Genomic DNA, 13,178 nt, shown 5'->3' on the forward strand with positions numbered 1-13,178 from the left:
CTAACCTTGACCGTTTGGAATTAACCCTTAGAAGAAATACTCCCTGATTTCACTGTTGACCTTTATCTCTCCCCATAGGAATACATTGCCTGCTGCCCTAACTTCAACCTGATGCTTACGTTGAATATGATTGCCATATCGATCTATCTCCAATGACAACCCATCAGGCCACTCTAAGGATTACCTGTGTTGAATTTAAGCTTCCTGGAGCAATTGGAAGTGGTTAAATTAACCATAAACGTTGTTTTGATTTCACACCCTGCAGTTACTGAAAGCACTGCATTCAACCCTCTGTAAGTCAGCCAGTTCTTAACGTAAAGACTTGAAACTCAGGATTATGTAAAAGCCTACCCCAATGAGGATATGTGTTTACTTACAGCTTCACTTGCCAACGGGAAGTGCCTTAAATTTGGGCCATAGGGGCAGTGTCTATTTCCAATAAGTTTAAACAGTGATTTACCATCACCAAAGGAACAGGCTGAAATCAACACCAACGAGCGATGGAGAGGAACCACTATCACTGAGTTCAACGAGCCAGTCAATTGGGCATTTCAACAATACATTAGAGCATGTCCAATTCGCGATGGTAAGTGCCCATTGAAAAGTATTGCTAATGGACACTGTACATTTGAAATATATTTAATTAGGMATTTACCATCAACAAATGGACAGGCTGAAATCAACACGAACGAGCGATGGAGAGGAACCACTATCACTGCTAGGCCATCCCGAGTCCAATTTGTGACGGTAAATACCCGTTGTAATGTATTGGTAATGGACATTGTCCAATACACGTAATACATTGCCAGTCTTAACATGTTATACTGCAGTTGGACAGTGTCCATTGCCAATATATTGCTATTGGACAGTGTCCATTACACATATACTATATTGTCAGTGTGAGCATGCTCTTCTGCAAGTTGCCAATGTYTATCCATAAGGACTTCCTATTACGAAATGGACATGCTGAATCAACATTAACGAGAAATTCTGACTTCCTATGATCAAACATGACAAACAGATCTTCTAGGTTGATTCAGGGCTTAACATAGTGATATATATAATTTGGTCAGTATATATCTCAACATTATGAACTCAGAAAAAAAGAAACGTCCTTTCACTGTCAACTGCATTTATTTTCAACAAACTTCACATGTGTAAATATTTGTATGAACATAACAAGATTCAACAACTGAGACATAAACTGAACAAGTTCCACAGACATGTGACTAACAGAAATGGAATAATGTCTCCCTGAACAAATTGGGGGTCGGGGTCAAAATCAAAAGTTACAGTCAGTATCTGGTGTGGCCACCAGCTGCATTAAGTGTCGCAGTGCAACACCTCCTCATAGACTGCACCAGATTTGCCAGTTCTTGCTGTGAGATGTTACCCCACTCTTCCACCAAGGCACCTGCAAGTTCCRAGACATTTCTGGGGGGAATGGCCCTATCCCTCACCCTCCGATCCAACAGGTCCCAGAAGTGTTCAATGMGATTGAGATCCGGGCTCTTCGCTGGCCATGGCAGAACACTGACATTCCTGTCTTGCAGGAAATCACACACAGAACGAGCAGCATGGCTGGTGGCATTGTCATGCTGGAGGGTCATGTCAGGATGAGTCTGCAGGAAGGGTACAACATGAGAGAGGAGGATGTCTTCCCTGTAACGCACAGCGTTGAGATTGCCTGCAATGACAACAAGCACAGTCCGATGATGCTGTGACACACCGCCCCAGACCATGACGGACCCTCCACCTCCAAATCGATACCGCTCCAGAGTACAGGCTTCGGTGTAACCCTCATTCCTTTGACGATAATCTGTGAAGTTTAGGAATTATCTTTGAAAGACAGGGAAAAAAAGGGACTTTTCTTTTTTTGCTGAGTTTATATGCCATTTGCACATGGTTCACTGACTTTTGGGTTCAGAAGCCAACTTCCTATGATCATGTATTGCAAATGGACTTAATATCTTGATTTAGTAGTTTCAACACGTATATATTTCATTTGGACATTTCCTATGCCATTTGGACATGGTTCTGTGGCTTTTGGGTTTAGAACCCGACTTCCTATGATCAAATATGAATAGGAAATATATGTCACGCCCTGATCTGTTTCACCTGTCCTTATGATTGTCTCCACCCCCTCCAGGTGTTGCTGATTTTCCCCAGTGTATTTATCCCTGTGTTTCCTATCTCTCTGTGCCATTTTGTCTTGTATGTTTCCAAGTCAACCAGCGGTTTTCCCGTTCTCCTGCTTTTTGCATTCTCCTTTTTCTAGTCCTCCAGGTTTTGACCCTTGCTTGTTTCTGGACTTTGTGCCCGCCTGCCTGACCTTTCTGCCTGCTTTGACCACGAGCCTGTCTGCCACTCTGTACCTCCTGGACTCTGATCTGGTTTTGACCTTTTTGCCTGTCCACGACTATTCTCTTGCCTACCCCTTTGGATTAAMAAACATTGTAAAAATCCAACCATCTGCCTCATGTGTCTGCATCTGGGTCTCACCTTGTGCATTGATAATATAGTCAACACYTTGACAAGGTTATAAATAATGATTTGTAATTGAAATAATAATTGTGTCCTTCAAACTGCTTTCGTCAAAGAATCCTCAATTTTCAGCAATTACAGCCTTGCAGACCTTTGGCAATCTGGTTGTCAATTTGTTGAGGTAATCTGAAGAGAATTCACCCCATGCTTCCTGAAGCAACTCCCACAAGTCAGATCTGGTGACTGTGCTGGCCACTCCATTATACACAGAATACCAGCTGACTGCTTCTTCCGTAAATAGTTTGGACTGTGCTTGGGTCATTGTCTTGTTGTAGGAGAAAATCGGCTTCAATTAAGCGCCGTCCACAGGGTATGGCATGGCGTTGCCTGTACAAATCTCCCACCTTTAACCTCTACAAATCTCCCACTTTAAAACTACCAAAGCACCCCCAGACCATCACATTGCCTCCACCATGCTTGACAGATGGCATCAAGCACTCCTCCAGGACCTTTTAATTTTTTCTGCATCTAACGAATGTTCTTCTTTGTGATTCGAACACATCAAACTTAGGTTTGTCTGTCCATAACACTTTTTCCAATCTTCCTCTGTCCAGTGTCTGTCTTTTGCCCATCTTAATCTTACATTTTTATTGGCTAGTTTCAGATATGGCTTTTTCTTTGCAACTCTGCCTAGGCCTTCTAGCATCCCAGAGTCAACTCTTTCTTCACTGTTGACGTTGAGACTGGTGTTTTGCGGGTACTATTTAATGAAGCTGTCTGTTATTTGTTTCTGGCCATTTTGAGCGTGTAATCGAACCCACAAATGCTGATGCTACAGATACTCAACTAGTCTAAAGGACAGTTTAATTGCTTCTTTAATCAGTGCAACACTTTTCAGCTGTGTTTACATAATTGCAAAAGGGTTTTCTAATGATCAATTAGCCATTTTAAATGATTAACTTTCATTAGCAAACACAATGTGCCATTGGAACACAGGAGTGATGGTTGCTGATAATGGGCCTCTGTACGCCGATGTAGATATTACATAAAAAATCTGCCGTTTCCAGCTACAATAGTCATTAACACCATTAACAATGTCAACATTGTATTTCTGATCAATTTGATGTTATTTTAATGACAAAAATGTGCTTTTCTTTCAAAAACAAGGACATTTCTAAGTGACCACAAACTTTTGAACGGTAGTGTATATACAGTTGAAGTTTACATAAATAATTCCTGACATTTAATCCAAGTAAATATTCCCTGTTTTAGGTCAGTTAGGATCACCACTTTATTTTAAGAATGTGAAATGTCAGAATAATAGTAGAGAGAATGATTTTATTTCAGCTTTTATTTCTGTCGTCACATTCCCAGTGGGTCAGAAGTTTACATACACTCAATTAGGATTTGGTAGCATTGCCTTTAAATTGTTTAACTTGGGTCAAACATTTCAGGTAGCCTTCCACAAGCTTCCCACAATATGTTGGGTGAATTTTGGCACAATCCTCCTGACAGAGCTGGTGTAACTGAGCCTCCTTGCTCGCACACACTTTTTCAGTTCTGCTCACAAATTTTCTACAGGATTGAGGTCAGGGCTTTGTGATGGCCACACCAATACCTTGACTTTGTTGTCCTTAAGCCATTTTGCCACAACTTTGGAAGTATGCTTGGGGTCCTTGTACATTTGGAAGACCCATTTGTGACCAAGCTTTAACTTCCTGACTGATGTCTTGCGATGTTGCTTCAATATACCAACATAATGTCCCATCCTCATGATGCCATCTATTTTGGGAAATGCACCAGTCCCTCCTGCCGCAAAGCACCCCCACAACATGATGCTGCCATCCCCGTGCTTCACAGTGATGGTGTTCTTCGGCTTGCAAGCCTCCACCTTTTTCCTCCAAACATAATGATGGTCATTATGGCCGAACAGATCTATTTTTGTTTCATCAGACCAAAGGATATTTCTCAAAAAAAGTATGATTTTTGTCCCCATGTGCAGTTGCAAACCGTAGTCTGGCTTTTTTATGGCGGTTTTGGAGCAGCGGCTTCTTCCTTGCTGAGCGGCCTTTCAGGTTATGTCGATATAGGACTTGTTTTACTGTGGATATATCTACTTTTGTACCCGTTTCCTCAAGCATCTTCACAAGGTCCTTTGCTGTTGTTCTGGGATGGATTTGCACTTTTTGCACCAAAGTACGTTCATCTCTAGGAGACAGAATGCGTCTCCTTCCTGAGCGGTATGACGGCTGCGTGGTCCCATGGTGTTTATACTTCTGTACTATTGTTTGTACAGATGAACGTGGTACCTTCAGGCGTTTGGAAATTGCTCCCAAGGATGAACCAGACTTCTGGAGGTCTACAATTTGTTTTCGGAGGTCTTGGCTGATTTCTTTTGATTTTCCCATGATATCAAGCAAAGAGGCACTGAGTTTGAGGGTAGGCCTTGAAACACATCCACAAGTACACCTCCAATTGACTCAAATGATGTCAATTAGCCTATCAGAAGATTCTAAAGCCAAGATTTTTACAATCTGTTTAAAGGCACAGTCAACTTAGTGCATGTAAACTTCTGACCGACTGGAATTGTGATAGATTATTTCACTTATAATGCACTCTGTCCGTTAACAATTTTTGGAAAATGTACTTGTGTCATGCACAAAGTAGATATCCTAACCTACTTGCCAAAACTATAGTTTGATAACAAGAAATGTGTGGATGGTTTAAAAACGAGTTTTAATGACTCCAACCTAAGTGTATGTAAACTTCTGACTTCAACTGTACTTGTTGTTACCTTTGTCTGTGTCTTTTTATCATTGTCTTTACAGCTGTTTGACCCAGTGGGTGAATACATTTGGTTTGAGCTTTTTCTAGTTTCTCTTTACTTTTTACTCTGTTTGTTCAGAACCTAACATTAGAATAGTACAATAAACAAGGTGAGATTTCAAAATGTGGTTGTGCATCAGCAGTTTTTCTCTTGTTATGTCATTCACTGAGTGACTCAATTAGCCCATGTCAGCTAACATTTTTTAGATTGGTAAATTAGTCTGGTGGCCAGCTATCGCCACTCATAGAAAAAAGGGTTCCAAAAGGGAAAACAATATTTAACGTGTGACTATCTCCCGAATTAAACTCTTATAAGATATATTCATATCTATAGATAAGTCACTTATTAATGTATTATTACCTCATCAGTCTCATTCTGAACGTTGTTGACCTCGTAAATCTGCACAAATCCTAGACTAAGTGATGATTCAGTGATACAGAAATTGGCTTAATTATTTATTTACTTACTAACTAAATAATCACACAAACACACAAACAGTATAGATTATTGATTACTAACATAATGCAATGAAACACAGTCCTTAGTAGACTAACCCGATATGATGGCTTGTTACACAATCAAAAGGGGGTGGGGAAAGATATGGAGCGGGAGAGACAAAGAGAGTGGACTTATCATACAAACAGTTGAAAAATTCTCTCACCGTAAATATGGATATTTAGCACCCTAACAACCCCTTATTCAGAAAAGGAATGCATTACATATTTACGCATCATCTCTCTGTTGAACTCGATGGTTCAATGTGGTGGTTCGATGTAAGTCTCTGGTGGTCCACCAGAAGTCACAATGTCCTTCGTAGTTGTAGGGTTCTTTTGTTCTGGAGTGTTCGTTAGAATGGATCTACCAGAGGTGTATCACACGGTGGTGATAGGGAGCTGTTCTTCTTTCCCGTCTGGGTCAATTGTTCTAGACTACTTTCAATTACCCAGCTGCAGTCTGAGAATGTTTGGTATAGTCTTGGCCTTCGCTCGTCGAGAGTTTCAGAGGGTCTTACCATTTTCTGGTTTGTAGTTTTAACCATTTCAAGCCATGTAGCCACCGCTCCACGCTGTCTGGTCTGTAGAGATTTAACCATTGGTAATGTATTCAGCTCGCGCTGCACGTAGACTGGACAATCGGTACTGCTTGCCATGCGGTAGAAGACAAAACACTGTTATGACTTGGGTGGCTCTTTGACAATGTTTTGGGCCTTCCTCTGACACTGCCTGGAATAGAGATCCTGGATGGTAGGGAGTGATGTACTGGGCCGTACGCACTATGCTCTGTAGCACCTTGCGGTCGGAGGCAGAGCAATTGCCATACCAGGCAGTGATGCAACCAGTCACGATGTACTCGATGGTGCAGATGTAGAACTTTTTGAGGATCTGACCCATACCAAATCTTTTCAGTCTCCCGAGGGGGAATAGGCATTGTCGTGCCCTCACAACTGTCTTTGTGTGTTTGGACCATGATAGTTTGTTGGTGGTCCACTGCAGCCCCGTCGATGAGAATGGGGGTGTGCTTGGCCCACCTTTTCCTTTAGTCCACGATCATCTCCTTTGTCTTGATCACGTTGAGGGAGAGGTTGTTGTCCTGGTACCACACTTCCGGGTCTCTAACCTCCTACATATAGGCTGTCTCATCGTTGTCGGTGATCAGGCCTACCACTATTGTTTCGTCGGCAAACGTGTTGGAGTTGTGCTTGTCCGCCCAGTCATGGGTGAACAGGGAGTACAGGAGGGGACTAAGCGTGCATAGAAGTAATTTAGCTCATCTGGTAGGCTTGTGTCACTGGGCATCTCATGGCTGGGTTTCCCTTTGTAGTCTGTAATAGTTTGCAAGCCCTGCCACATTCGACGAGCGTCAGAGCCTGTGCAGTAGGATTCAATCTTAGTCCTGTATTTACACTTTGCTTGTTTGTTTTGTCTGAGGGCATAGCGGGATTTCTTATAAGCATCCGGGTAAGAGTCCCACTCCTTGAAAGTGGCAGCCTTACCCTTTAGCTCAGTGCGGATGTTGCCTATAACCCATGGCTTTTGGTTGGGGTATGTACGTACGGTCACTGTTGGGACGACGTCATTGTTGCACTTATTGATGAAGCCAATGACTGATGTGCTATACTTCTCAGTGCCATTGCTTGAATCCCGGAACATATTCCAGTCTATGCTAGCAAAACAGTCCTGTGGCTTAGCATCTGTGTCATCTGACCACTTCCGTAATGAGTGAGTAATTGGTACTTCCTGCTTTAGTGTTTGCTTGTAAGCAAGAATCAGGTGGATAGAATTATGGTCAGATTTGCCAAATAGAGGGCGAGGGAGAGCTTTGTACGCATCTCTGTGTGTGGAGTAAAGGTGGTCTAGAGTTTTTTCCCTCTTGTTGCACATGTAACATGCTGGTAGAAATTAGGTAAAATGGATTTAAGTTTCCCTGCATTAAAGTCCCCGGCCACTAGGAGCGTCACCTCTGGATGAGCATTTTCTTGTTTGCTTATGGCCTTATAAAGCTCTTTGAGTGTCGTCTTAGTGCCATCATTGGTTTCTGGTGGTAAATAGACAGCTACGAAAAATATAGATAAATTCTCTTGGTAAATAGTGTGGTCTACGGGTTATCATGAGATACTCAACCTCAGGCGAGCAAAACCTCGAGACTTCATTAATATTTGACTTCGTGCACCAGCTGCTATTGACAAATAGACACAGACCACCACCCCTTGTCTTACCGGAGGCAGCTGTTCTATCTTGCCGATCCAGCGTTAACCCAGCCAGCTGTATGTTGTCCATGTCGTCATTCAGCCACGACTCGGAGAAACATAAGATATTACAGTTTTTAATGTCCCGTTAGTAGGATAGTCTTGAATGGAGATCATCCAGTTTATTCTCCACTGATTGCATGTTGGCCAATAGGATGGATGGTAGAGGCGGGTTACTCACTAGCTGACAAATTCTCACAAGTCCCCTGTATCGGTGGCTTCTCTTCATGCGAATGACGGGTATTTGGGCCTGGTCGGGTATCTGGAGTAAATCCTTCACGTCCGACTCGTTAAAGAAACAATCTTTGTCCAGTTCGAGGTGAGTAATCACTCTTCTGATATCCAGAAGCTCTTTTCAGTCATAAGAGATGGTGGCAGAAACATTATGTACCAAATAAGTTACAAACTACGGGAAAAACACACAAAATAGCAGCCCGTAAAACAGCAGCCGTCTCCTCCGGTGCCGTTTGTCTCATCCGAGAGAGTTAGTTGGCGATAGAGAGGGAAGAGATGAAGTGTGAAAGAGAAAGAGATATATATTGAGGAAATGAAACATACTGGTTTGATATTTTCACATTTCCTGTGCAAGTTACAATAGCCTGTTTCATTTTACGACCCCACAGTTTAACTCGGTAACATGGTATAAAGTTAATTCAGAAAGAAATAATACTATTTTGGGGGGGGGATTTCATTAATAAAAAATTACCCTATTGGCCGCCACGGAGTGTTCAACGATGAAAAATGACCCTCTTGACCGCTGCAGAGTGTTCATTGATGAAAAATGCATCAGAGAGAGGGATGAGAGGGTGGCAGCTCGAAGATGAAGTTTACACATGTGCTTAATGAGGTCATGATGGAATTCAGGAAAGGGTGCCACTATTTTCTCTGCTTGTTTGCACAGATGTTTTTATGTTAATGGGAGAAAATTGTGCCAGAAAATTGGGGGGTTTGCAGGAATGCCATAAGGATTAATTGAAGTTGAGATTTGATGATGGTGCAGAAGTCTGTATTCTTTCATTTACTCATTTAACATTGACAATGTCTCTGTATAGGTCTTTCAGTGATCCAATGGTGATTAACAGAATAACAAATACAGTCACAAATCAATGATAGCTTATTCATTAAACACACACAAAGAATGTGAGCACTGTCTATATTCATGCAAGTTAATATATTCATTGAGTTGGAAAAAACTGTGAAAGACAAATAAAGATTGCATTTCACATATATTTGTGTGCATTATTGTTAGAGGAAGATTGAGACGGCAACTGTTGAGGGAAGAAAGAGGTACAGAGTGTGTTAGATCTATTTAAAGTAGAAGCTCGCTGTAGGCCCACCTCTTATGAGAAGCAGCAGCTTCACAACCTAAAAATACCTTTCCTGTCTTTCCTGTGCTCCACTTTGATCTTCTCTTCACTGCAGTCTATTGAATACACTACAGCTGGCATTACTAAGAAAATGCAATGGTTTCAATAACAACTTTGCTCATTCACTAAATGGTATTAATACAATGTGCTGTATGCGGCAAAGACAAAATATATCAGTGGTTGCCCTGCCATCCATATTGCCTCCGAATCCCAACTGACACCCAAAACGGAATAACTTTTTGTACTCCAAAAGCAGGTAAAATACGCCAGACCCGGTTCACTGCTGTTGTTACAAAATGGGTGAGGTACATTTTGCTTTAGTTTGTTTCCTTTTATTTTGAATACATGGCAGCTAAAAGCTGAAGAGTGTATACAAACAACAACAAATCAGTACATTGTGAAAGTATTGGAACGTCAAGGGATGATGGATGATCAGGGTGTTGAAGCAGATCTAATGGCATTGGGATCCGAGGAAGTGGTCAGATGATTGGAGGAGGGAGCAGGTCAGAGTAGAGAAACTGTCAGGTCCGTAGCCTCAGCAGCGAACCTCGCTGTCCACTCACGTCCTCCGTTCTCTAGACTGGTGATGGTAAGCTGGCAAACACTGCTCTCAATTAACATTATGTAGCACCCACTTGGGTGATGCTACTTATGCTGCTGCAAAGGGGCTGGAAGCTCACCACACAATATTAAAAGTCAGAGTAGCTCATCCAGTAGACCGAGCATGCAGTTCTCTCAATTATTTTGCTTCTCTCCAAGCCGTTAACTTAAAACTCATTCAAGATGACCAATGAATTACCCATTCTGAATAAGCAATCAAAAAACTAAAAGATTATCGAAAAAAGGTAAAAAAGGCAATACAAAAAACACTTATAAACGACTAAATATGAATAAATTAAAAACATCTTCTATTTTCAGGTCTCTCCAGAGATGTTCGATCGGGTTCAAGTCCTGGCTCTGGCTGGGCAACTCAAGGACATTCAGAGACTTTCCCGAAGCCACTCCTGCGTTGTCTTGGCTGTGTGCTTAGGGTCGTTGTCCTGTTGGAAGGAAAACCTTCACCCCAGTCTGAGGTCCTGAGCGCTCTGGAGCAGATTTTCCTCAAGGACCTCTCTGTACATCTTTGCTTCGATCCTGACTAGTCTCCCAGTCCCTGCCGCTGAAAAACATCCCCACAGCATGATTCTGCCACCACCATGCTTCACCGTAGTGATGGTGCCAGGTTTCCTCCTGTTCAATCTTGTTCAGTCTTGGTTTCATCAGACCAGAGAAACTTGTTTCTCATGGTCTGATTGTCTTTAGGTGCCTTTTGGCAAACTCCAAGCAGGCTTTCATGTGCTTTTTACTAAGGAGTGGCTTCCGTCTGGCCACTTTACCATAAATGCCTGATTGGTGGTGTGCTGCAGACATGGTTGTCCTTCTGGAAGGTTCTCCCATCTCCACAGAGGAACTCTAGAGCTCTGTCAGAGTGACCATTGGGTTCTTGGTCACCTCCCTGACCAAGGCCCTTCTCCCCCGAATGCTCAGTTTGGCTGGGCGGCCAGCTCTAGGAAGAGTCTTTGTGTTTGTGGTTCCAAACTTCATCCATTTAAGAATGATGGAGGGCACTGTGTTCTTGGGGACCTTCAATGCTGCAGAAATGATTTGTTACCTTTCCCCAGATTTGTAACTCGACACAATCATGTCTCGGAGCTCTACCAACAATTCCTTTGACCCTTGGCTTGGTTTTTGCTCTGACATGCACTGTCAACTGTGGGACCTTATATAGACAGGTGTGTGCCTTTCCAAATCATGTCCAATCAATTTAATTTACCACAGGTGCACTCCAATCAATTGCAGAAACAGCTCAAGGATGATCAATGGAAACAGGATGCACCTGAGCTCAATTTCGAGTCTCTTAGCAAAGGGTCTGAATACTTATGTAATTAGTTTTTTTTCTATTTTTTTAGATTTAATACATTTGCAAAAATGTCTGAACATCTGTTTTCGCTTCGTCATTATGGGGTATTGTGTGTAGATTGCTGAGGAATTGTTTTTATTTAATCCATTTTACAATAAGGCTGTAACAAAATGTTGAAAAAATGAAGGGACCTGAATACTTTTCTAATGCACTGTGTATAAAGTGCTTTCAGTTCTAAACGGTAAATCAGATAGTTATGAAAATACCATCAACTAAAAAGYTGACATTCTCACCTCATAGGAAACATGTTATCTCAAATCCAAAATGCTGGAGTGTATTGCCAAATGTTACATTTTAGAATCAGTCCATATACTTACGTAGGGGAGTGTATGTACTGCATTGAATGCAAGTACAGATTACCGAATTGAATTCATGAGAAAAGAGAGACAACAGGGTACATTGAAGGAAGATTTGTGGGGGGGTTAGAATGTATGGAGTGTGGGTTTGCTCAGCACTGTCACAAAAGACAAGTGTGTGATGGACATCTGAGGCGACTAAACAAACTGAAAGACTTCCAGTCAGCTGCTGGGGTAGAGTTCAGGATTTAACACTCAACATGTGTTAATTTGTTAAACAAATGGAGTGAAGGAGAGAGAGAGAGAGTGGAAGGGAAAAGGAGGGGGATCCTGAAAGAACGAGGGAGAAAGAAAGCGATGGAAGCTGAATGACAGTTAGTCAGTGTGATTATTTGTGTATAGTTTAGAGAGAGAGAGAAAAATGGGATGTTGTAAAGGGGGCTCTGATCTCAGTCAGAAAATGATGCTTCCTGATACAGTCCATCATGGTAAGCAGAGATAGACCCACAAAGATAGTGACTGAGAGACAGTTGATGTCACTTAAAGTCCATGGACTCTGTGTGCGTGTGCGTTATACCTCAAGCACAGGTGCAGTCCTCCAGTGTCTTTCAAATGAAGGATATTTTGTCTAATAGTGTATTTGATTGAAGTGATGATAAAATTGATTATCCATTTTATAATAGCAAACAAAAAAAAACTGTAGATTTGCAGTGTTCAATTTCCAGATGCACATTATCATTCACTTTGGCCATCCAATTGAATTTAGGATGAAAACACAATAGTAAATGAAGCCATTTTTGTCCTAAATCTGAAGGCTAAACCACTTGGATGTGAGTGAGTTTCCTTTGAATCTTTTTGACCTGTCAGCTTTGTCCTCCTAACTGTAGGCTAAACCCCTGGGATGTTTTCATGGTTTCACCTTTGAATCTATTTGTCCTCTCTGGGTCATTTTCAATCTTTCCAGACAACACACCTCAAAACGTAATTTGGTTGATATGGTTTCACTCCCACCATCATTGAGGTGGGCCAAATTGTGTTGTCTCAAAGCTCTCCCCTGCGCTACATAAGGCCTTAAAACCTTTTGACACTACAGGGGGTGCTGTTTCAACTTCGACATTTTGCGTTCCCAAATTAAACTGCCTCGTACTCAATTCTTGCTCGTACAATATGCATATTATTATTACTATTGGATAGAAAACAATCTCTAGTTTCTAAAACCGTTTSAATTATGTCTGTGGGTGAACCAGAACTCTTTCTGCAGCGAAAATCATGACAGGAACTGCGAAGGTCTGAAAACTAGGCTCTGATCTCGGATCAGTTTAAAGCTCTGTATGTGTCCTATGGGTCGAAAATGAACTGCACCCGCCTTCCCCTGGATGTCAGTAACCAATGAGAAGTGGAATGGAGTCTCTACGTAATTCTCAGACTTTATAAAAGGCCATGGAGTGGAAGGTCCGTTCTTTTCGACGCTCGTCAGACCGCAAGAGAGGACATCAGG

The sequence above is a fragment of the Salvelinus sp. IW2-2015 genome, linkage group LG32 (assembly GCF_002910315.2).
Source record: "Salvelinus sp. IW2-2015 linkage group LG32, ASM291031v2, whole genome shotgun sequence".
Taxonomy (NCBI): domain Eukaryota; kingdom Metazoa; phylum Chordata; class Actinopteri; order Salmoniformes; family Salmonidae; genus Salvelinus; species Salvelinus sp. IW2-2015.